Source organism: Bombina bombina, chromosome 2, assembly GCF_027579735.1.
Source record: "Bombina bombina isolate aBomBom1 chromosome 2, aBomBom1.pri, whole genome shotgun sequence".
NCBI classification, from domain to species: Eukaryota; Metazoa; Chordata; class Amphibia; order Anura; family Bombinatoridae; genus Bombina; species Bombina bombina.
This window is the reverse complement of record NC_069500.1, coordinates 1,014,094,883-1,014,121,568: the sequence shown is the minus strand read 5'-3', so window position 1 is coordinate 1,014,121,568 and position 26,686 is coordinate 1,014,094,883. Positions and strand designations below refer to the sequence as shown.

Sequence of the window (26,686 nt, the reverse complement as noted above, 5' to 3'; positions counted from 1 at the left end):
GGCACGGTCTGGCACAGTTTTTTTTTAAATATAAGCAGAGTACTTTTGACTGTGACAGTATTAGGACTGAATGTGTGTGTTCCCCATGTCACATCAGCAGTCTGATATGAACCATAAAAAAAAAGTTGTTTTTTTTTTTAGGACTCTTGGGCCCCTCAACAGAGACTGGGCCCTGGGCAGCTGCCCCTTTTGCCCTGTGTTAAAGACGGCCCTGGCCACAAAAATGAAAATACCAAGGTCCAATAATTAGTAGAGTACATAGTCAGGAGTGTGGGCAGTTCTGTTACACTGCAGCTTCATCCCCTCCCTCTGTTAAATTTTCATTTGGAAAATTATGTCAATCAAATGCTGAGCTGGTCTCTCTATGTGAGTGCACGGCTCAGCAGTAACCATAGAAACTAAGAAAGTTTCTTTCCCGTGACAAAACCTTATGCTATAAAGGGCAGGCAGAAAGGCTTAAAATGTATTACCCAGGTGAAACCTCTGCAAGTTTTCTTGCATACCTTTTATTTTATTTCCAAAAGTATATAAAGTATCAACCAACATTTTAATTTGTGTGTCATGTTACAGCTTCTGTATACTGTATTCACATCAGTCCTTGGATCAAGCATTCTGCAGTTTAAAGGAGTATATACCTTAAAACAAGGTGATACATGTACATTTGTGTTACACCTGATTTTTATTAAAGCTAAGAGCTCCATGTACTAACCAGCTTAAGATGTTTCAGAGCCCTTCTGGGGTAGTTTCCCGCTATGTAAGAAGCAGTGGTTTGATGACCACTGCTTTTTACAATCTCCGCCACCTCTGAGTTGGATTAAAAAATATAAAATAAATACTTCAGTGTCACAGAGGGGTAATTATGAAGCTAAAAAAACAGAAGTTTTATTATAAACCTTTAAAGTGATGGTAAATCCAAGCCTATAACAAACGCTAGGATTTACCATCAATAAAAATCAAGTGTAGTTTAAGTGATCAGATATATAAAAAAGGGAGCTGCTGACAATGCAGGGTGCCTTATCTTTTGTTTGACCTTGCACGGCTAAACTCACCCTTTCTGTGCCGTTGCACAATGCTAAACTGAGCGGTTACGGCCGGGCCACCCAGGGCACATCGGTCTTCTTCAATGAGGTGAAATTTGCACCTCTGAACCAATAGCTGTACGTTTCAACTGACAGTTTTCTGTTTGCACGGCTATTGGTTTAGATGTGCGAGCAGCACCTTATTGGTAGAAGAGCGGTGTACCGTGGGCGTCTAGAGCCTCTGAGTTTAGCGCTGTGCAACGGCACAGAAAGGTTGAGTTTAGCCGTGCAAGGTCATACAAAAGATAAGGCACCCTACATTGTCAACTGCACACCATTTGTAATATAGCTCTTAGTGTTTATTATTCAAACAATACAACTTGGGGTGTTTAGTTTTCTTTGCAAAGCCCAAAAGATCTGTGGCCACATTCTGATTTAGATTTTCTGATATTGTAAATATATCTTTCTAAAATCTTTTAATATAAACATATTATTTACAACTAATCCCCAGTATATTTTAAGGCTGCACATTCTATTAAAGGGACAGTGAACACATTGTAATTTGCAAGATGTTTCGGTAGTGTTGCTATAGAATAACATATCAGCAAAGTCTAAACATTTTTAAAACAAATTAACATCTTGTTTGTTTTTCAATAGCCAGACTCCACCCACAACTTGCCTTAATTTGTGGAGCCAATCTGGGCTTTAGTTTGCAGACAACAAGGCTAGTTGTTGTCTTCATATTAGCATTTAATTTAATTGTTTTGCAGTTTTCTGTTGAAGCCAATTAGGGAAATATTTATAGCAGTTTTAGCCTTGAGAAGTCAATCTACAAAGCTAAATTACATAAAAAAGGGGCCAAAATAAATAATGAAGGTATATTGCAAAGTTATTTTATTTTGTTTAGCTAAATATTTTACATTAACATATCAAGTTGTTTACTGTCTCTTTTCAGACGTAAATTACAGGAAAAATAAACAAGTATATATCAAAATTTCAAAGTGCTTACTGTCCCTTCACAATCTCTTTGCTCACAAAAAAAAATCATACATTTTTTTCAACAGTTGCAGCTCACACTACAGACAAGGGGGCCGATTTAATAAGGGCCGAATGGCTCTGAATGTACCTGTTTCTGCACGAGCTTGGCGGAAACAGTTGTTAAGAAGCAGCAGTCTTAAGACCGCTGCTCCTTAAAGGGACAGTCTAGTCCAAAATAAACATTCATGATTCACATAGGGCATGCCATTTTAAACAATTTTCCAATTTACTTTTATCACCAATATTGCTTTGTTCTCTTGGTATTCTTAGTTGAAAGTTAAGCCTAGGAGGTGCATATGCTAATGTCTCAGCCCTTGAAGGCCGCCTCTTTTCTCAGGGCATTTTGACAGTTTTTTACCACTAGAGGGTGTTAGTTCATGTGAGTCATATAGATAACACTGTCATATTGATAACACTGTGCACATGCACGTGGAGTTCCTAGGAGCCAGCACTGATTTACTAAAATGCATGTCTCAAAAGAACTGAAATAAGGGGGCAGTTTGCAGAGGCCTAGATACAAGATAATCACAGAGGTAAAAAAAATATTAATATAACTGTGTTTGTTATGCAAAACTAGGGAATGGGTAATAAAGGGATTATCTATCTTTTAAAACAATAACAATTCTGGCGTAGACTGTCCATTTAACTCGTACGCCTCCTCTGAGGCGACGGACATCAATCCGCCCGATCGTATATGATCTGGTTGATTGACACCCCCTGCTAGCAGTTGATTGGCTGCAAATTTGCAGGGGGCGGCATTGCACAAGCAGTTCACCAGAACTGCTTGTGCAATGTTAAATGCCGACAGGATATTTAGCGATGTCGGGTGGACATGATCCGCTACAGCAGATCATCTCCGTCCAACAAATGGTAAATCGGCCCCAAGGTTTATACCTTAACTAGATGGTTTTAACCAGACAGAGCTCTACATTGTAATTTATTGTCTTATTATAAGCTTTATTATTTGTTTGTTTTTTATTAATTTACTGTGCACAAATCTATTTAGTTCATGTAATTGTTTTTTGTTTATTTATTTAAAAGGTTCTTTATTAAATGTAACAACAATTTGCTAAAAAGAAGTTGTGCACATTTATTTAAAAGGATCTTTAGCATTAAGTTGCACAAGAGCTGTAAATATATTTTGTGTATTCATTTTCTGACAGGTTTTTGGAAGGAACCTGTGTGTAGGCTGCTTAGTTAATCCTTAGTTTGGCATACGTTCAGATTTTTGTACCAATCATGTAAGGCTGCAAGCAGAATAATGTGAGTAGCAGTTTATCATTTTAATATTTATAGCAGAAAATAATTTAATATTATCCACCCAAAAAAAATAAATAAAAAAATGTATATAATTTATTTTTATTTTTAGAGGTAATATACTTTGATTTAGAAAAAAACAATGGCTGTTTCTCATATTCAGATAATCAAGCTTCTGAATAGTTTAACCTTGTCCATATGATGGGGACATATAGTAGCCTATATTGTTCACATACTTTGAGGCCTATTTATCAAGCTGTCAACTGTGCTGCATTGGATGGCACCAATACGCTCGCCTGACATCGTCTAACATCGCGGCCGCGGACCTGAATACGTTCTCTATATTTAACAAAAAAGCTGTCAAAAAGCCGCGCACCAAGTATGGGGCGATGAGCAGTGTTGTTAACTGACAGTCATCGATATCGCTGCTATTCGGCTTTTTCCCAGCTTTATTTGTATACTGTCACTATACTGTTTAACCCCTATCCCGCCGCTCCCGCCACAAGTAAATAAAGTTATTAACCCCTAAACCACCAGCCCCCCACATCACCATAAACTAAATTAACCTATTATCCCCTAAACCTAACTACCTGCTAACTTTATATGAAATATTACCTCATCCCTATCTTATAATAAATTTAAACTTACCTTTAAAATTAAAATAAACTATATTAAACTAATAATTAACCTACTCTAACTATTATACTAAAATTACTTTAAACTATATTAAACTACTAATTAATCTACCCTAACTATTAGACTAATATTACTTTAAACTAAATTAAACTAATAAATAATCTACCCTAACTATTATACTAAAATTACTTTAAACTATATTAAACTAATAATTAATCTACCCTAACTATTAGACTAAAATTACTTTAAACTATATTAAACTAATAATTAATCTACCCTAACTATTAGACTAAAATTAAATTAAACTATATTAAACTAATAATTAATCCACCCTAACTATTAGACTAAATTACATTAAACTACAAATTACATTAACTCTATTATATATTTAAAAACCTAACCCTACTCAAATAATTTAAATCTACACTAAAAAATTACTGTTACAAAAAACTAACAACTAAGTTACAAAAACAAAAAACACTAAGTTACAAAAACGAAGCGGCCGAAGTCTTCATCCAAGCCCGCAGAAGTCTTCACCCAGATGGCATTTCTATCTTCAGCCATCCGGCACGGAGCGGCTCCATCTTCCAGATATCCGACGCGGAGTATCATCTTCTTACGACGTCTTCTTCCCGAATGAAGGTTCTGTCAGGGTTTTTTCCCTGCCTTGTTTGCCATGTGCTGCTGGCAGCTATTTTACTCATCTCTCTTGCTGACTCTGGTGCATACTGTGTGATGCTGCTCATTTCCTGCACTTCCTTTTATGGCCAGACTGGTGTACATCATCCGTGTGAGACAGAATGCAGTCTCAGAATTGTGATGTCATCACTTATTATTTAAAGGGCCTCTGTTCAGAATGCTTTGCCCTTGCGTTGTCTCAGACCTGTTTGTGAGAGCTCCTGTGTATTACCTGGCTGTCTGACGTCCCTCCTGGTTCCTGACTCTGCTGTTCTCCTTGTTCCTGATTCCGGCTCATCTGACTACTCGCTTTGGCTCCTGACTCGGCTTGTCTGACTACCAGCTCTGGTTTTGATTCCTGGCTTGTTATTTGACTTGTGGACTTTTTATTATTTTTTGCTATTAATAAAGGTGTGATTATTTTTGCACTTCTCATCTCAGTCTGATTCCTGGCACCCTGACATTACGCAAGGGCCATGAATCCTGATGGTGCTAATAATCCACCTTTACCTGCCATAATTTTCAGGATGGATGAACAGGATCACCGCTTGGATCAATTTGCACAAGCCCTGCAAACCCTGCTGACTCGCACTGCACATTTGGACCAAAGTGTCCCGCAAGTTATGGCTGCTCCTGTTTCCGCTGCTGCACCTAGTCCTACCAGGAGCATGTCCGGTTCTGCACCTCTACCTCAGCGATATGGAGGCTATCCTAATCAGTGCAGAGGGTTTTTGAACCAGGTGGGCATTTACTTTGAGATGTTACCTCAGGAGTTTCCCTCTGACAGAGCTAAGGTGGGATTTCTCATCTCGTTACTCTCTGACACAGCTCTTGCCTAGGCTAATCCCTTGTGGGAGACTAAAAAACCTGTGATTTAAAATTACCCTGAATTTGTGGCCTCCTTTCAAAGGGTATTTGATGTTCCTGCTCGCTCCTCTTCTGCTGCTAAACGACTCATGTCCATTCAGCAAGGTGCAAGATCTGTTGCTCAATATGCCATTGAGTTCCGTACGCTTGCCGCAGAGGTAGGTTGGAACAATGAAGCCCTTGTTGCTGCCTTCTTTCATGGGCTCTCTGATGCGATTAAATACGAAGTTGCTGCCAGAGATTTACCAGTAGATCTCGAGGCATTGGTGTCTTTTTTTATCCTAATTGACATCAGATTAAGTGAGAGGCCCTCTTTCAAGCAGCGCTTGCGGAAGCCTCCTGTTCTGTTGTCTCCTACATGTTCGTTCCCACCCATGCCTCCCTCTCCTCCCATGCCTCCTGGTCCCGAGTCACCAGGTACTGCTGAGCTGATGCAGTTAGGATTCACGCGTCTATCCACGGCAGAGAGAGCCTTTAGGAGGAGGGAGGGGCTCTGCCTTTATTGTGGGTTACAGGGCCACCTTTTGAAGACTTGTCCTACACGGCCGGTTAATGCTCACACCTAAGGTCCTGTCAGGGGCAGACCTTGGGTGGTTTATCCTCGTCCCCGGAACCACTAAAGGAGAAACCTTTGGTCACGGTTGTCCTTTCCTGGGTGGACTCCTCCATAGTCCCCCAGGCTCTTGTTGACTCCGGTGCTGCAGGCTATTTCATTGACAGTGCTTTTGTATCAAAGCACTCCATTCCTGTTTTGCCTCAGCCCGTTCCGCTTGCTATTGAGGCCATTGATGGCAGGCCCCTTCAGCCCGCACTAGTTACTCACAAAACTGCTCCGTTATCCATGGCTGTTGGGGCTCTCCATTTTGAAACCCTCCAGTTCCAGGTGATAAACTCTCCGCATTTTCCGGTTATTCTGGGTTATTCCTGGCTCCAAAAGCACAATCCCAGTCTCGACTGGCACAGGTCCGAAATTTTGTTGTGGTCTCCGCAATGTATTTCCACCAGTTAAAGTCTTGTGCACGTCTTCGGTTTCTCAATTGCAAGAGGAGTATCGAGAGTTCCTAGACGTTTTTGACAAGGTGCGTGCCAGTACGTTGCCTCCTCACCGATCTTACGATTGTGAAATCGACATGCAACCTGGAGCCATTCCTCCTCGGGGCCGGGTTTACCCTCTGTCTGTTGCGGAGAATTGTGCTATGGAGGAGTATGTTGCCGAAGCTCTGTCGTGGTGGATCATCTGCAAATCCTGCTCTCCTGCAGGGGCTGGCTTCTTCTTTGTGAAGAAAAAGGGTGGTGAGTTAAGACCATGCATCGATTATAGGAGTCTTAATCGTCTTACCATTAAGAATGCTTACCCTATTGCGCTTATTACGGAACTCTTTGACCACCTCAAGGGAGCTATGGTCTTTACTAAACTTGATTTGAGAGGAGTGTACAATCTCATTAGGATCAAGGAGGGCCACAAATGGAAAACAGCATTTAACACCATGATGTCCTATGAGATATGTTGCAACAGTGTGTTGTGGTGTACTTAGACGACATCCTCATACACTCATCCACACTTGAGGCTCATCGTTCTGATGTTACAGGGGTTATTCAGAGACTATGTGAGAACGGCCTGTTTTGTAAACTCGAGAAATGTGAGTTCCATCAGACTCAAGTAACCTTCCTAGGTTATGTTATCTCTGTTTCAGGGTTCTCTATGGATCCTGACAAGTTATCTGCAGTTCTGCAGTGGCCTTGCCCAGTTGGTCTTCGGTCTATTCAAAGTTTTTTGGGGTTCGCCAATTACTATAGAAAGTTTATTAAAAACTTTTCTTCCTTGGTCAAACCTATCACAGACATGACCTGTAAAGAGAATGATCCACTCCATTGGTCACCTACTGCAATTAAGGCATTTGATAGTCTTTAGACTGCCTTTGCTGCCAATCCAGTTCTGACTGGTGTACATCATCCGTGTGAGACAGAATGCAGTCTCAGAATTGTGATGTTATCACTTATTATTTAAAGGGCCTCTGTTCAGAATGCTTTGCCCTTGCTTTGTCTCAGACCTGTTTGTGAGAGCTCCTGTGTATTACCTGGCTGTCTGACGTCCCTCCTGGTTCCTGACTCTGCTGTTCTCCTTGTTCCTGATTCCGGCTAGTCTGACTACTCGCTTTGGCTCCTGACTCGGCTCGTCTGACTACCAGCTCTGGTTTTGATCCCTGGCTTGTTATTTGACTTGTGGAATTTTATTATTTTTTGCTATTAATAAAGGTGTGATTACTTTTGCACTTCTCGTCTCAGTCTGATTCCTGGCACCCTGACAGGTTCCTTTAAATGACGTCATCCAAGATGGTGTCCCTTAGATTCCGATTGGCTAATAGAATTCTATCAGCCAATCTGAATTAAGGTTTAAAAAATCCTAGTGGCTGTTGCAATCAGCCAATAGGATTGAGCTTTCATCCTATTGGCTGATCCAATCATGAAAACTCAATCCTATTGGCTAATTGCAAAAGCCAATAGGATTTTTTCAACCTTAATTCCGATTGGCTGATAGAATTCTATCAGCCAATCGGAATCTAAGGGACGCCATCTTGGATGACGTCACTTAAAGGAAGCTTCATTCGGGAAGAAGATGTCATAAGAAGAGGATACTCCGCATAGGATGTCTGAAAGATGGAGCCGCTCCGCGCTGGATGGATGAAGATAGAAGATTTCGTCTGGGTGAAGACTTCTGCGGGCTTGGATGAAGACTTCGGGTGCTTCGTTGAGGACTTCTGCTGGCTTCTTGGAGGATGGATGTCAGATCTTCAAAACTGTAAGTGAATCTTCAGGGGTTAGTGTTAGAATTTTTTAAGGGTGTATTGGGTGGGTTTTATTTTTAGATTAGGGTTTGGGCTGCAATAGAGCTAAATGCCCTTTTAAGGGCAATGCCCATACAAATGCCCTTTTCAGGGTAATGGGGAGCTTAGGTTTTTTAGTTAGGCTTTTATTTGGGAGGTTGGTTGTGTGGGTGGTGGGTTTTACTGTTGGGGGGTGTTTGTATTTTTTTTTTACAGGTAAAAGAGCTGATTCTTTGGGGCAATTCCCCGCAAAAGGCACTTTTAAGGGCTATTTGTAGTTTATTGTAGGCTAGGGTTTTTTTTATTTTTGGAGGGGCTTTTTTATTTTCATAGGGCCCTTAGATGAGGTGTAATTAGTTTAAATCTTTGATAAAAAATTTTTTGTGAAACTTACGCCTAGATTTAGAGTTTGGCGTTAGCCGTGAAAAGCAGCGTTAAGGGGTCCTAATGCTGCTTTTTGCCGCCCGCTGGTATTTAGAGTCAGGCAGGAAAGGGTCTAACGCTCACTTCCCTACCGCGATTCCAGGCTACCGCAGATCCCCTGACGCCAATTGCATATCCTATCTTTTCAATGGGATCTGCCTAACGCCGGTATTTGGAGTCTTAGGAGAAGTGAGCGGTAGACCTTCTACCGACAAGACTCCTAATGCCAAAAAAAGTCAGTAGTTAAGAGCTTTATGGGCTAACGCCGGAATATAAAGCTCTTAACTACTGTGCTCTAAAGTACACTAACACCCATAAACTACCTATGTACCCCTAAACCGAGGCCCCCCCACATCGCCGCCACTCTAATAAAAAATTTTAACCCCTAATCTGCCGACCGGACATCGCCGCCACCTACGTTATACTTATGAACCCCTAATCTGCTGCCCCTAACATCGCCAACCCCTATATTATATTTATTAACCCCTAATCTGCCCCCCCCAACGTCGCCGCTACCTAACTACACTTATTAACCCCTAATCTGCCGACCGGACCTCGCCGCCACTATAATAAATGTATTAACCCCTAAACCGCCGCACTCCCGCCTCGCAAACACTATAATAAATAGTATTAACCCCTAATCTACCCTCCCTAACATCGCTGCCACCTACCTACAATTATTAACCCCTAATCTCCCGCCCGCACCGTCGCCGCTACTATAATAAAGTTATTATTATTATTAGTTAAAGGCAACTTTGTATTTATTTTAACTAGGTACAATAGCTATTAAATAGTTATTAACTATTTAATAGCTACCTAGTTAAAATAATTACAAAATTACCTGTAAAATAAATCCTAACCTAAATTACAATTAAACCTAACACTACACTATCATTAAATAAATTAAATAAATTAGCTACCAATACCTACAATTAAATACAATTAAACTAAATTAAATTACAAAAACAAACAAACACTAAATTACAGAAAATAAAAAAATATTACAAGAATTTTAAACTAATTACACCTAATCTAAGCCCCTAATAAAAAAAAAAAAAAATAATAAAAGTCCCTACCCTATTCTACATTACAAAGTAATCAGCTCTTTTACCAGCCCTTAAAAGGGCTTTTTTGCAGGGCATGCCCCAAAGTAATCAGCTCTTTTGCCTGTAAAAAAAAATACAACCCCCCCAACATTAAAACCCACCACCCACATAACCCTACTCTAACCCACCCAAACCCCCCTTAAATAAACCTAACACTACCCCCCTGAAGATCTCCCTACCTTGAGTCGTCTTCTCCCAGCCGGGCCGAAGTCTTCATCTGATGGGGCAGAAGAGGACATCCAGACCGGCAGAAGTCTTCATCCTATCCGGGCAGAAGGAAACATCCGGACCGGCAGACATCTTCATCCAAACGGCATCTTCTATCTTCATCCATGCGGAGCGGAGCCATCTTCTTCCCAGCCAACGTGGATCCATCCTCTTCAACCGACGCCTACTCGCCGAATGAAGGTTCCTTTAAATGATGTCATCCAAGATGGCGTCCCTCGAATTCCGATTGGCTGATAGGATTCTATCAGCCAATCGGAATTAAGGTAGGAAAAATCTGATTGGCTGATTCAATCAGCCAATCAGATTGAGCTCGCATTCATTGGCTGTTCCGATCAGCCAATAGAATGCAAGCTCAATCTGATTGGCTGATTGGATCAGCCAATCGGATTGAACTTGAATCTGATTGGCTGATTGAATCAGCCAATCAGATTTTTCCTACCTTAATTCCGATTGGCTGATAGAATCCTATTAGCCAATCGGAATTCGAGGGACGACATCTTGGATGACATCATTTAAAGGAACCTTCATTCGGCGAGTAGGCATCGATTGAAGAGGATGGATCCGCGTCGGCTGCGAAGAAGATGGCTCCGCTCCGCTCCGGATGGATGAAGATAGAAGATGCCCCTTGGATGAAGATGTCTGCCGGTCCGGATGTCCTCTTCTGCCCGGATAGGATGAAGACTTCTGCCGGTCTGGATGTACTCTTCTGCCCCATCGGATGAAGACTTCGGCCCGGCTGGGTGAAGATGACTCAAGGTAGGGAGGGTAGTGTTAGGTTAGGGTAGTGTCAGGGGGGTAGTGTTAGGTTTATTTAAGGGGGGTTTGGGTGGGTTAGAGTAGGGGTATGTGGGTGGTGGGTTTTAATGTTGGGGGGGTTGTATTTTTTTTTACAGGCAAAAGAGCTGATTACTTTTGGGCATGCCTCGCAAAAAGCCATTTTAAAGGCTGGTAAAAGAGCTGAATACTTTGTAATGTAGAATAGGGTAGGGACTTTAATTATTTTTTTTTTATATTTTATTAGGGGGCTTAGAGTAGGTGTAATTAGTTTAAAATTCTTGTAATATTATTTTGTTTTCTGTAATTTAGTGTTTGTTTTTTTTTCTAATTTAGTTTAGTTTATTTAATTGTATTTAATTGTAGGTATTGGTAGCTAATTTATTTAATTAATTTAATGATAGTGTAGTGTTAGGTTTAATTGTAATTTAGGTTAGGGTTTATTTTACAGGTAATTTTGTAATTATTTTAACTAGGTAGCTATTAAATAGTTAATAACTATTTAATAGCTATTGTACCTAGTTAAAATAAATACAAAGTTGCCTGTAAAATAAATATAAATCCTAAAATAGCTACAATTTAATTATTTGTTATATTGTAGCTATATTAGGGTTTATTTTACAGGTAAGTATTTAGTTTTAAATAGGAATACTTTAGTTAATAAGAGTTAAATTTATTTCGTTAGATTAAAATTATATTTAACTTAGGGGGGTGTTAGGGTTAGACTTTAGGGGTTAATACATTTATTATAGTAGGGGCGAGGTCCGGTCGACAGATTAGGGGTTAATACTTGAAGTTAGGTGGCGGTGATGTTGGGGGGGGGGGCAGATTAGGGGTTAATACTATTTATTCTAGTGTTTGTGAGGCGGGAGTGCGGTGGTTTAGGGGTTAATACATTTATTATAGTGGCAGCGAGGTCCGGTCGGCAGATTAGGGGTTAATAAGTGTAGGTAAGGTAGCGGCGACGTTGGGGGGGGGCAGATTAGGGGGTAATAAATATAGGTGTCGACGATGTTGGGGGCAGCAGATTAGGGGTTCATAGGGATAATGTAGGTGGCGGCGGTATACGGAGCGGCAGATTAGGGTTTAATAGTATAATGCAGGTGTCAGCGATAGCGGGGGCAGCAGATTAGAGGTTAATAAGTGTAAGGTTAGGGGTGTTTAGACTCGGGGTTCATGTTAGGGTGTTAGGTGCAGACTTAGAAAGTGTTTCCCCATAGGAAACAATGGGGCTGCGTTGGGAGCTTAACGCTGCTTTTTTGCAGGTGTTAGGTTTTTTTTTCAGCCCAAACTGCCCCATTGTTTCCTATGGGGGAATCGTGCACGAGCACATTTTTCCAGCTTGCTGCTACCGTAAGCAACGCTGGTATTGAGGGTTGAAGTGGAGCTAAGTTAGGCTCAACGCTCCCTTTTTGGAGCCTAACGCAGCCCTTCAGACAACTCTCCCAGCGTTGTTTGGAAGCAGCGGTAGGAAAAAAAGCTGTGTTAGCTACGCGGGTCTTTACCGACAAAACTCTAAATCTAGGCCAATGTGTTTATTTTTTTTGTAACTTAGGCCTAGATTTAGAGTTCGGCGGTAGCCGTCAAAACCAGCGTTAGAGGCTCCTAACGCTGGTTTTGGCCGCCCGCTGGTATTTGGAGTCAGTGATTAAAGGGTCTAACGCTCACTTTACAGCCGCGACTTTTCCATACCGCAGATCCCCCTACGCCATTTGCGTAGCCTATCTTTTCAATGGGATCTTTCTAACGCTGGTATTTAGAGTCGTTTCTGCAGTGAGCGTTAGAGCTCTAACGACAAGATTCCAGCCGCCTGAAAAAAGCAGGAGTTAAGAGCTTTCTGGCTAACGCCGGTTTCTAAAGCTCTTAACTACTGTACCCTAAACTACACTAACACCCATAAACTACCTATGTACCCCTAAACCGAGGTCCCCCCACATCGCCGCCACTCGATTAAACTTTTTAACCCCTAATCTGCCGACCGCCACCTACGTTATACTTATGTACCCCTAATCTGCTGCCCCTAACCCCGCCGACCCCTATATTATATTTATTAACCCCTAACTTGCCCCACACAACGTCGCCGCAAGCTACTTAAAATAATTAACCCCTAATCTTCCGACCGCAAATCGCCGCCACCTACGTTATCCCTATGTACCCCTAATCTTCTGCCCCTAACATCGCCGACCCCTATGTTATATTTATTAACCCCTTATCTGCCCCCCACAACGTCGCCGACACCTACCTACACTTATTAACCCCTAATCTGCCGAGCGGACCTGAGCGCTACTATAATAAAGTTATTAACCCCTAATCCGCCTCACTAACCCTATCATAAATAGTATTAACCCCTAATCTGCCCTCCCTAACATCGCCGACACCTACCTTCAATTATTAACCCCTAATCTGCCGACCGGAGCTCACCGCTACTATAATAAATGTATTAACCCCTAAAGCTAAGTCTAACCCTAACACTAACACCCCCCTAAGTTAAATATAATTTTTATCTAACGAAATAAATTAACTCTTATTAAATAAATGATTCCTATTTAAAGCTAAATACTTACCTGTAAAATAAATCCTAATATAGCTACAATATAAATTACATTTATATTATAGCTATTTTAGGATTAATATTTATTTTACAGGTAACTTTGTATTTATTTTAACCAGGTACAATAGCTATTAAATAGTTAAGAACTATTTAATAGTTACCTAGTTAAAATAATTACAAATTTACCTGTAAAATAAATCCTAACCTAAGATATAATTAAACCTAACACTACCCTATCAATAAAATAATTAAATAAACTACCTACAATTACCTACAATTAACCTAACACTACACTATCAATAAATTAATTAAACACAATTGCTACAAATAAATACAATTAAATAAACTATCTAAAGTACAAAAAATAAAAAAGAACTAAGTTACAGAAAATAAAAAAATATTTACAAACATAAGAAAAATATTACAACAATTTTAAACTAATTACACCTACTCTAAGCCCCCTAATAAAATAACAAAGACCCCCAAAATAAAAAATTCCCTACCCTATTCTAAATTTAAAAAGTTACAAGCTCTTTTACCTTACCAGCCCTGAACAGGGCCCTTTGCGGGGCATGCCCCAAGAAGTTCAGCTCTTTTGCCTGTAAAAGAAAACATACAATACCCCCCCCCCCAACATTACAACCCACCACCCACATACCCCTAATCTAACCCAAACCCCCCTTAAATAAACCTAACACTAAGCCCCTGATGATCTTCCTACCTTGTCTTCACCATGCCAGGTTCACCGATCCGTCCTGGCTCCAAGATCTTCATCCAACCCAAGCGGGGGCTAGACATCCACTGAAGAAGTCCAGAAGAGGGTCCAAAGTCTTCCTCCTATCCGGCAAGAAGAGGACATCCGGACCGGCAAACATCTTCTCCAAGCGGCATCTTCTATGTTCTTCCATCCGATGACGACCGGCTCCATCTTGAAGACCTCCAGCGCGGATCCATCCTCTTCTTCCGACGACTAGACGACGAATGACGGTTCAATCGGATTGAATCAAGTTCAATCCGATTGGCTGATCCAATCAGCCAATCAGATTGAGCTCGCATTCTATTGGCTGTTCCGATCAGCCAATAGAATGCGAGCTCAATCTGATTGGCTGATCCAATCAGCCAATCGGATTGAACTTGATTCTGATTGGCTGATTCCATCAGCCAATCAGAAAATTCCTACCTTAATTCCGATTGGCTGATAGAATCCTATCAGCCAATCGGAATTCGAGGGACGCCATCTTGGATGACGTCCCTTAAAGGAACCGTCATTCGTCTAGTCGTCGGAAGAAGAGGATGGATCCGCGCTGGAGGTCTTCAAGATGGAGCCGGTCGTCATCGGATGGAAGAACATAGAAGATGCCGCTTGGAGAAGATGTTTGCCGGTCCGGATGTCCTCTTCTTGCCGGATAGGAGGAAGACTTTGGACCCTCTTCTGGACTTCTTCAGTGGATGTCTAGCCCCCGCTTGGGTTGGATGAAGATCTTGGAGCCAGGACGGATCGGTGAACCTGGCATGGTGAAGACAAGGTAGGAAGATCATCAGGGGCTTAGTGTTAGGTTTATTTAAGGGGGGTTTGGGTTAGATTAGGGGTATGTGGGTGGTGGGTTGTAATGTTGGGGGGGGGGTATTGTATGTTTTCTTTTACAGGCAAAAGAGCTGAACTTCTTGGGGCATGCCCCGCAAAGGGCCCTGTTCAGGGCTGGTAAGGTAAAAGAGCTTGTAACTTTTTAAATTTAGAATAGGGTAGGGAATTTTTTATTTTGGGGGTCTTTGTTATTTTATTAGGGGGCTTAGAGTAGGTGTAATTAGTTTAAAATTGTTGTAATATTTTTCTTATGTTTGTAAATATTTTTTTATTTTCTGTAACTTAGTTCTTTTTTATTTTTTGTACTTTAGATAGTTTATTTAATTGTATTTATTTGTAGCAATTGTGTTTAATTAATTTATTGATAGTGTAGTGTTAGGTTAATTGTAGGTAATTGTAGGTAGTTTATTTAATTATTTTATTGATAGGGTAGTGTTAGGTTTAATTATATCTTAGGTTAGGATTTATTTTACAGGTAAATTTGTAATTATTTTAACTAGGTAACTATTAAATAGTTCTTAACTATTTAATAGCTATTGTACCTGGTTAAAATAAATACAAAGTTACCTGTAAAATAAATATTAATCCTAAAATAGCTATAATATAATTATAATTTATATTGTAGCTATATTAGGATTTATTTTACAGGTAAGTATTTAGCTTTAAATAGGAATCATTTATTTAATAAGAGTTAATTTATTTCGTTAGATAAAAATTATATTTAACTTAGGGGGGTGTTAGTGTTAGGGTTAGACTTAGCTTTAGGGGTTAATACATTTATTAGAATAGCGGTGAGCTCCGGTCGGCAGATTAGGGGTTAATAATTGAAGGTAGCTGTCGGCGATGTTAGGGAGGGCAGATTAGGGGTTAATACTATTTATGATAGGGTTAGTGAGGCGGATTAGGGGTTAATAACTTTATTATAGTAGCGCTCAGGTCCGCTCGGCAGATTAGGGGTTAATAATTGTAGGTAGGTGTCGGCGACGTTGTGGGGGGCAGATTAGGGGTTAATAAATATAACATAGGGGTCGGCGATGTTAGGGCAGCAGATTAGGGGTACATAGGGATAACGTAGGTGGCGGCGGTTTACGGAGCGGCAGATTAGGGGTTAAAAGTGTAATGCAGGGGTCAGCGATAGCGGGGGCGGCAGATTAGGGGTTAATAAGTGTAAGGCTAGGGGTGTTTAGACTCGGGGTACATGTTAGAGTGTTAGGTGCAGACGTAGGAAGTGTTTCCCCATAGGAAACAATGGGGCTGCGTTAGGAGCTGAACGCTGCTTTTTTGCAGGTGTTAGGTTTTTTTTCAGCTCAAACAGCCCCATTGTTTCCTATGGGAGAATCGTGCACGAGCACGTTTTTGAGGCCGGCCGCGTCCGTAAGCAACTCTGGTATCGAGAGTTGTATTTGCGTTAAAAATGCTCTACGCTCCTTTTTTGGAGCCTAACGCAGCATTTGTTTGAACTCTCGATACCAGAGTTAAATTTATGGTGCGGCCAGAAAAAAACCCGCGGAGCGTTAACAGCCCTTTTACCGCCAAACTCCAAATCTAGCCGTTAGTGTTTGTTAGTGTAGATTTAAATTATTTGAGTAGGGTTAGGTTTTTAAATATATAATATAGTTAATTTAATTTTAAGTTTAATGTAATTTAGTCTACTAATTAGGGTAGATTAATTATTAGTTTAATATAGTTTAATGTAATTTTAGTATAATAGTTAGGGTAGGTTAATTATTAGTTTAATATAGTTTAATTTAATTTTAAAGGTAAAAAATTTATTATATGATAGGGATGAGGTAACATTTCATATAAAGTTAGCGGGTTGTTAGGTTTAGGGGTTAATAGTTTAATTTAGTTTATGGCGATGTGGGGGGCTGGCAGCAGATTAGGGGTGTTTAGACTCGGGGTATATGTTAGAGTGTTAGGTGTAAACATAACTTTTATTCTCCCATAGGAATCAATGGGATATCGGGCAGCAGTGAACATAAGCTTTTGCTGCTTTCAGGCTCCCATTGATTCCTATGGAAAACCAGGTACGCTGGGCCGGAATAGTGGCGAGCGTACCTGGTAGGTATTTGTTAACTAGCAAAAGTAGTCAGATAGTGCAGAATTTGTATTTGGAACATCTGTAGTGACGTAAGCATCAATCTGTGTCGGACTGAGACCGGCGGATCGTATGTTACGTCACAAATTTCTACTTTTGCCGGTCTGTAGGCTCTGATAAATAAGGCGAATCAGGCTCTCCCCAATTACGCTCCTGAATTCCAGCATATTTGCGGTTGACGGCCTCATTGACTCTCTTGAATGTGCAGTAGTTGTGGGTAACGGCACTGGAACTCAAGGGGCAAAGAGACCACATTCCCCAGCATTCACATGATAATAGAACTGCACTGAGGTGTAAAATGAGGGATTCAATACAAATCTAAAAAAGGGAAAGAAAGAAAGAGAGAGAGAGAAGGAAAAAAAGAAAGAAAGAGAGAGAGAGAAGAAAAAAAGAAAGAGAAAAAAGAAAAAAAAGAAAGAAAGAAAGAAAGAAAGAAAGAAAGAAAGAAAGAAAGAAAGAAAGAAAAAAAAAAGAAAGGGCATATTTGTGTTTTGGAACAGTATATTTATATGTTAACATTTACTTTTATTTGTCTTTCAAAAATATTGTTTTGATTCTATAATTATTAAAAATGTTGTCCTGCTTAATCTAAACATTTTGTCGTTTTGGAAATAAATTGTTGCTTTTTCCCTCCAAACCTCGGCTGGCAAACATTAAATGTCTAACTTTTTAAATCACCCATATATATCCTGCGCAGCTGTGGATAACTTGATATCAAGATGACAACTGCATTGTGCCACATTATACAGATATTCGAAGTATGAACCTACATTAACTACAGGACCCTCGCAATATAGACACTGAAAAACTGCAGTGGCACAAACTGCCTGCCATAAACAGATCTCTGCCAATAGCTTTGATGAATAAGGACAGGTGAGATGCTTACTGAGAAGTGCACGTGTCAGAAAATAAAATGATTATTTTTTTGGCTGCCTGCAAACAACTGCAAGTATTCTTTCTATCTATCTATCTATCTATCTATCTATTTATCATCTATCTATTTATCTATCTATCCATCAACGCTATCTGCCTGTCATCTGTCTGTCGGCCTGTCTCTCTGTCTTTCCATTAGTTTATATAGGGCATACACAGAGCAGGCGTAGTAACCATCATACATTAAGGCCTAGATTACAAGTGGATCTATATTTTGCGTTCCCGCTTAAGTGATAACATCGCTAGATGGAGTCTTTTTGCGTATGTTGGGTTGCGCTCGTATTATGAGTTGAAAGTAAAACGTGCGCAAGTGAAAACCTGAAGAGTGCAAAAAGTGGAACTTAAGAGTATTGCGACCGCCTTAACATATTTTCTTATTGACTTCAATGGAGAGCGCAAACTGCAAAAAAATACCATACTTGCGCATGTATATTCAAGAGCACTAAACCCTACATGAAATATTAATATTTCACATCCCAATGTTCTTCACATAGCAGAATATGTTCTATTTATTCTTAAATAAATAATTATATATATAAATATGATGATTTGTTTGTAAAATATATATCTATACCTGTATATGATTATATATAACTATTAATATATATACATATATATATATATATATATATATATATATATATATATGAATATCTATTTAAAAATACTTAGAACCTATTCCCCTATGTTAAGAACATTGGAATGTGAAATATTTGCAGTGCATACACAGAAAAATACATTATTAAGGGGTCAATTTATCAAAGGATTTCGCCAGCCTTCAACCCCCTACGACTGCAGGTTCTCACAAGAGATTAGAACCTGCAGTCCTTATTTAACAAGCAGCGGTCATCCCTAACCTCTTGCCCTCTTGCCACCTCTCATCGGACCGGGGAGATTGACAGCTCCTGCCCGCGCGTAATTGGCTGTGCCTGGGCAGCGTTGCATAAGAGCGCAAAATTGCGTTCTTGTGCAATACTGAATTCCAGCAGCGGAATACAACCCACTATAGGTGAGCTGCAGCAGACAGGGGAGCGTATGTATGCCCCTGTCCACCGCAGCTTGATAAATCGACCCCTAAATATGAATTCTGCATAAATACACTTTTACATAATTTCAGCTACTTGACTGCAAAGAGCTTCTATGAATATATATATATATATATATATATATATATATATATATATATATATATACATATGTATTTATGTATTTATATTTGTATATATGTCTGTAAATACATATATACACATATAAATACATAAATACATATGTGCACACATATAAACACACACACACACATATATATATATATATATATATATATATATATATATATAAATAAACATGGAGAGAAACAGCACACACCATCAAATAAACACCCTGGTGCTCTGTTCTATATTGTATACAGTCAGTCTCAAGAAACCTCACGCTCAGCAAACTGCGTCTCAAGGTCCCCAAAGCAGGCAATTCAAGCAGGGAATTTGTAACCAAAAAGCTTTTTGGTTACAAATTCCCTGCTTGAATTGCCTGCTTTGTGGTCCTTGAGATGCAGTTTGCTGAGCGTGAGGTTTCTTGAGACCGACTATATATATATATATATATATATATATATATATATATAATACATGTCACGGATACCAGACAGCTAAGGCTACCCCCAACCCCCCCTACAACCTCACCCCTGTTGTTTCTCAGTGGTTTTGGGCTCTTCAGAGCAACCACAATCTCTGGAAGCTTTTGTTTGCTTGTTTTGTGGAGAGCTGGTGTATGACCAGGAAAACCCTCCTAGGCTGGCCGGGCTCCTGGAACTCCGGGACGGCCGCCTCACACCCCCACAACGGACACCCGCCTAACTCCCCTCTGATAATTGCCACAGCTCTTGTCCTCCCTAGGGGCTACCAATCCCCAAAAGAGCGGAGCTCTGGGGCAAAGGGCTGCTGGAGCGACCAGGGGTGAAGTTAGCGGGTGTCCTGCTGTCCTGTGACCAACCGGGAGTTCCAGGAGCCCGGCCAGCCTGAGAGGAGTTAGGCGGGTGTCCGTTGTGAGGTGGCTGACCGGGAGTTCCAGGAGCCCGGCCAGCCTAGGAGGGTTTTCCTGGTCATACACCAGCTCTTCACAAGACAAGCAAACAAAAGCTTCCAGAGATTGTGGGCTCCGCTCTTTTGGGGATTGGTAGCCCCTAGGGAGGACAAGAGATGTGGCAATTATCAGAGGGGAGTTAGGCGGGTGTCCGTTGTGAGGCGTCCGACCGGGAGTTCCAGGAGCCCGGCCAGCCTAGGAGGGTTTTCCTGGTCATACACCAGCTCTCCACAAAACAAGCAAACAAAAGCTTCCAGAGATTGTGGTTGCTCTGAGGAGCCCAAAACCACTGAGAAACAACAGGGGTGAGGTTGTAGGGGGGGTTGGGGGTAGCCTTAGCTGTCTGGTATCTATGACAATACACATATACAGTATATATATATATGTGTGTGTGTGTGTGTGTAAAATACAATAAACAAATCTACCCTCCTACTGCCAACAACCTGGGTGCAGAAATCACAGGACTTTCAGACAAAAAAGTGTCACACCATTTATTGACATTTCGGGGACCCTATGTCTGAAGAAGGGGACATAGGATCCCCAAAACGCCAATAAATGTTGTAACACTTTTTGTCTGAAAGTCGCGTGAGTGCATTATTTTGCTTCTCTATACAATTCATTTCTGCACCCAGGTTGTTGGCAGTAGGAGGGTAGATCTGTTTATTGTATTGTGAGTGCATTATTTTGTATATATATATATATATATATATATATATATATATATATATATATACATATACATATTTAGACATGTATATGTTTATACCTCTATGTAAAGCCCTTTGCAGACCTTTATTTTTCCAACACCTCATATCTTTGCGCCCTTATAACTTGCACGCAACAGTTAGGACGCCACTTGTAATCTAGCCATAAATTAGATATTCAACAAACTTTCCATCATTAACAAGGAAACTGCAATAAGAATAAAAAAAATAAATACACAAAATTAAATAAAGTTTCATAAATATTCTACATGCAGGCAGTAAATACTAGCAATTGCTCCACTGCAAATATGATAAATTTGGATGGGAAAATACAGTCACAAATAGATACACGCAGGTTGACACAGAGGTTTGTAAATAACATAGATTTATTGATTTATATGTCTAGGGAAACATAAAAATGTAGAAGCTGTTATCATTTAGATCAGCAATAGATTTTATTTTTACAAATATTTTTCATATTTTTATTATTATTATTATAACTTTTATAGCTCTGTTCCTCATTTATACAATGTTGGCTGAAACTGGATCCTGAGACTGTAATATGTATCAATACAGAAATATAGGGGAATCTAGTTTGCTGTTTAGTTACTTGTATTGTAGAGTACTTGCAATTAGTTTTATTAATTACCAGCTACTGTAACGATAGTTTTGCTTCACAATTTATAAAAGCAACAGATTCCTCAGATGGGCACAAAACACAGCTGTCACTGCTAACTAAAAAACACCACTGACTTCATAACTGACAAATCTCTGTCCACTGCTCATGTCAAATTCTATTTTTTTTCACTACAGGAGAACAACCCAAATGACATGCAGCTGACTATATATAAATACAAACCATGATGCAATGCCTTCTCATTTGTAGCACACAAAATCTGCAGAACTAGCTGACAATAATTAGCTGCTATTACAAGCTAAACAGTGTGGTGATCAAATTATTCAATGAACAGAATTGCACCTGGCCTGTACATTTTTCCCCCTCAGTTGCTAATTATCCATGTTACAAACTATATCAATGATGGTATAAGTTTGTGCAGTCAGCATAAATGTTAAGACTACGTCAAGTTACACCCTAGAATAGATTTGTGGCTGACCTCTGAAGGCATTGAGGCAGAAGAAATAGTAAGTTCACTTCACAGTCTAGCAAAGACTCACAAAATGGAAAGGATCATGTAACTGACCGGCATGACACTTGCCCGTGTCTGTCAAACTGACTTTCTGCAAGAATCATCATGCTGCCCTGTCTGTCTGCTTCCCTGTGTAACTGTGCAGCTCAGCAGGTCTCAGAAATAAAACTTGGCATTGCTGGATAAGCTGTGTTATTTTGTCTTATAAAAAAAAAAAAAAAACAGAAAAAAAAGGATTGTGAAGTTATGTCAGTTATAAAATATTGAAAAAAATGATCAGTAAACTAAAAAACAAGTTTTCTACAAGTATTGACTACAGTAAAGCACACAGTAATACCAATAAATGAAACTGCATACTGGGAAGTGCAATAACTGAGATTAGATATACTTACTTGCGTGCCTTGCCCTGTGTTTGTGGGGTCTGCTGGGATCGTTTTCTGTCTGCTGATTCTCTTCTTGTTCAGAGTCTTCTGCTGAGATTCCAAAGGAGACAGCAGGAGGTGCCTCAGACTCCCCTCCTTCCTCTCCAGATTCAACACACCCCCTGCCAGACACAGACCTGGGATCTTCCTTTTCTCTGACAGAACAGTCTAAGATCAGTTCAATCCTGGGGAATGATTGCTCCTTTGTATTTTTAGCTGGGATACCTTTTGTCTCTTGTCTGCCTACAATCTGGAATGTGGTAGAGGATTGTTGGACAGGTGTCTGTATCTCACTAAGGCAGCCTTGATTTACTGAAACATTTTCACCTTGCTGTGCATCTCTTTCTGAAGATTTACACTTCTCAGCACCTAATACAGTCACAGTGGGAGCACTAGTTCCTAATGTTATATCTTGAGAAAGTGAGAGTTGCAGTTCAACCATAGAACCTTGTTGTCCATCACCTTTAGTTGTGATCATATGGCACTGTATTGTCTCCTTGTTCTTATGTGCTCCAGTATCATACTCTGTCCTTGCAAATAAAGACTGATCTTTAGTTTCAGAATCTTGCAGGCTTGTGGGGACATTGTTTTCTAATGAAGGTCGGATTTGTAGTGTGGTACTTTCTTTATACTCCTCTCTGTTAACAATTCCATCTTCTGCATATGTAGTGTCCTGCACTATTAACTTGCTTGGTGTTCTGTAACAGAAGAGGGGAAAATGTAGTTCTTATTGTGAAAACCTTAAATACATAATTCATCTCCAGTAAGAGATATTATTTGTTTGGTAGGTGAGATGGTAATACAAATTTTAAACTAATATGATAAAGGTTATAGGTGTATGCTGCTTTGCAGAATATACAAACAAATGTGACTGTATCAGTGGTCACCTATTCACCATCATTCTATAAAAATATTTTATGAAAACAACAATTTTTATAGCAGCATTGTGTCTTCCAAAATATGACAATTTTATCAAGCTCTATATAAAACTTTTAACTTCACCTTTAGGATAGCAAACCATGTACGACTGCATTTCCATCAATAGACTCTTTACATTAGTAGGAAATTCTAGAACACTAAAAATAAATAAATATATATATATATATATATATATAAGGTGAGAGTAAAAGGAGCACACTTAAATTGGATCACAGCTGACCTCATTCAAATGTACCAGTCTCGGGATTCATTGTGGTCAAAGTTCAAGCATACTGGCTCTATGAACGATCACAGTGTATATAGACAATGGCGAAATATATGCACTAAACAAACAAAATTGTCCAAGGCCCAATATTTCTGTGAAAATCTGAACGATAACATTTCTAACCCTAGAAAGTTTTGGAAACTCATAAATAACTTACAAAATCTACCAATCCACTACCAACTCTCCACTGTCAATGTGGATAACCAAACCCTGCAACTCCCCTTAGAAGTAGCAAATGCCTTTAACAATTATTTTGTTGGATGCTCCACCACCCTGATTGACAATCTAATAAATGGCACGCATCTTGAAACTAGAAATGTGGATCAGGCCCCACTAAAACAGCAAAGACCCAATATAGAGACGTTCAATTTTAGACCTGTACCCATCAATTTCATTAAGAAACACCTTAATAATCTAAAAATGAAAAACCAGTCTGGACCTGATCAAATCCCAGCAATGCTGTTGAAGCTCAGTGCACCGGCAATTGCTAAGCATGTCACAACCCTAATTAATGAATCCTTGATGTCTGGATACATACCCAAACTCTGGAAAACTGCAAGAGTAGTGCCTATTCATAAAAGTGGGGAGTTAACCTTGGTTTCTAACTATCGCCCTATATCATTGCTCCCAGTATTGTCAAAAATTTTAGAAAAATGCGTCCATACGCAATTATGCGAGTATTACCAGCTTTCTAACTATCTGACCCCCTGATCAATCAGGTTTTCGCCTGAATCACTCCACTACAACTGCCCTCCTAAAGGTTTGCAACAACATCCAAACTGGCATGGAACAAGGAGAACTGGAGCTATTTTCCTTGATTTTGCAAAGGCCTTTGACACAGTAGACCATGACATACTACTGCTCAAACTAAAAAACTCTGGTATTGCTGATCGTCCGTTAACCTGGTTTCGATCATATGTATCGGATCGATTACAATATGTCTCCATTTCTAACAGTGACTCCCTCCCTCTCCCAGTCACGTGTGGTGTTCCCCAAGGTTCCATTCTCGGCCCCCTACTATTCACATTATTTATAAATGATCTGCCTAATGTCTGCAAATCCTCAACTGTACACATGTATGCAGATGACACAGTAACTATGCAAACAATTCCGATCTGCAGCAGCTTGAAGCAGTTCACAGAGGTAGAAAAGTGGATCTCAAAAAACAAACTCTTCCTAAACACTGACAAAACAGTCACAATGATCTTTGTAACGAGACCTAAATTACACAAATTACAAAATTCCCATCTACGCATCAAAACAAAATCCAATTGCACGCTGACCGCAGTCCACTCTTTCAAATACTTGGGTATGTTGTTAGACCCTAATCTATATTTTGGTCTCCACATAGAAAAACTTGCATCTAAACTTTATCCAAAACTAGGTGCCCTGTACAGAAAGAAATATTGCCTCAGCCCTACAGTAAAAGAAAAGATTGTACAGCAAATGCTGATGCCTATCATGGATTATGGGGACGTAGTATACGCACCTGCACCGCAAAATCACCTTAATAAACTTAATACATTATATAACTCGTTCTGCCGCTTTGTGCTACAATGTAACTACAGGACCCACCATTGTGTCATGCTAAAAGAACTAAATTGGCTGACGCTGGAATCCAGACGCACCCTCGATCTTTCCTGCCTCGTGTTTAAGAGAGCCTTTCTGGGAAGCTCCCACCCTACCTGAGCAGAATGCTAACAACCCATACCCATATGTATAGTAAAGATTTTTTTTTATAAAACAGGCCCTGCCAGCTTTCTTTGGTAATAATGTAATATTTCACAGAGTAAAAATACACATTTTTTACTAGTTACACATTTTAATGTAGGTACATTTGGGCAGGATGGCCTCTATGGCTTTATGGTAGAGCGCAACCAGTAATTATATATCCATGAGAAATAACTTACATGTAAAGTTACATAAAGTTAAATAGACAGAAATAGATTAAATGTTTTACATATTGTGCAGTATGTGCACAATTAAATAGCACAATGACAACCTTACCTTAGAAAAAGATGTACTCTATTTTTAAGCCCCCAAAGGTCCTTTGATGTAATTCCACATAGACCTGCTGGTATTTTTTAAAAAAAATTCAATGCTACACCAGCCAGGATAGCTACATCGGGAGGAGTTTAGTTGGGCCTAAAAATAAAGGACATAATCTTTTTTTAAAGGTAAGACTTCTATTTTACTACTTATTTGGGCACAAACTGTGCCATTATGTAAAAAAAAGTAATCAATTTATTTCCATTTAATGGTTAATTAATTATAAGATCAGTTTTCTGTTCTTTCCAAAGGTTTTCACTAATATTATCAGTTACTATGTATCATAGCTCTGTTTATATGTTAATTCAGTTATTTTATGGTTAATCTACTTCTATTGTAATTATAGAGGAAATTGAATCAGTGCTTAATATATATTAAACATCAATCCTATAACAGAATAAGCTAAGCTGCTTTATAAACCATTGTTTTTTTGTTGTCACATTAAGGGCAATATGGAATTCAGAGGCTGTACAGCCACATGGACAGCAAAGGCCCCTTTATACAAATGCAATAATTTCTGTATCATGGATTTGCATTGGAATGATGACTGGATGCTTAATTGCAAAGTCCATCACGTCGGTCAGACCCAAAGTCAGACAGTTCACTGCTACCGCCGGTCACTTTTCAACATTGTACAAAAAAGAGAGAGGGAGACCCAGACACAGAGAGATATACACAGTGAGAGAGAGAGAGAGAGAGAGAGAGAGAGAGAGAGAGAGAGAGAGAGAGAGAGAGGGCAGCAAGGTTTATGGCAAGAGGAAAAGCAAGAGAAAAATAGCCAAATGGATCAGGGGATTGAAAATATAATGCAAGCAAGAAGATGAAAAGAACAATGGGAAATGCATGGAAAGACCACAAAAAGAAGGAACAGAGAGGGAAAGCAGGTAAAAGATAAATTCATGGTGGATAACATTTGAATCTAAGGGAGAGATGTAGCCACCAATCAGCAAGCGTTTCCCAGGTTCTGAACCAAAAATGGTCCGGCTCCTAAGCTTACATTCCTGCTTTTCAAATAAAGATACCAAGAGAACCAAGAAAAATTGATAATAGGAGAAATTTGAA

At 39.6% G+C, this 26,686-nt stretch overlaps 1 protein-coding gene across 2 annotated transcripts in view; it reads right to left on the bottom strand.

Annotated features, from left to right (window-relative positions):
* SYNPO2 (synaptopodin 2) overlaps positions 1–22,143 on the bottom strand; it is a 39,920-nt gene extending 17,777 nt beyond the window's left edge. Inside the window, exon 1 of one of the 2 annotated variants that reach the window (XM_053703595.1) lies at positions 22,004–22,143. The gene's annotated coding sequence lies outside the window, so the exon portion shown is untranslated. The other variant, XM_053703596.1, reaches the window with a different exon arrangement.
* Between the last annotated feature and the right edge of the window lie 4,543 nt (positions 22,144–26,686).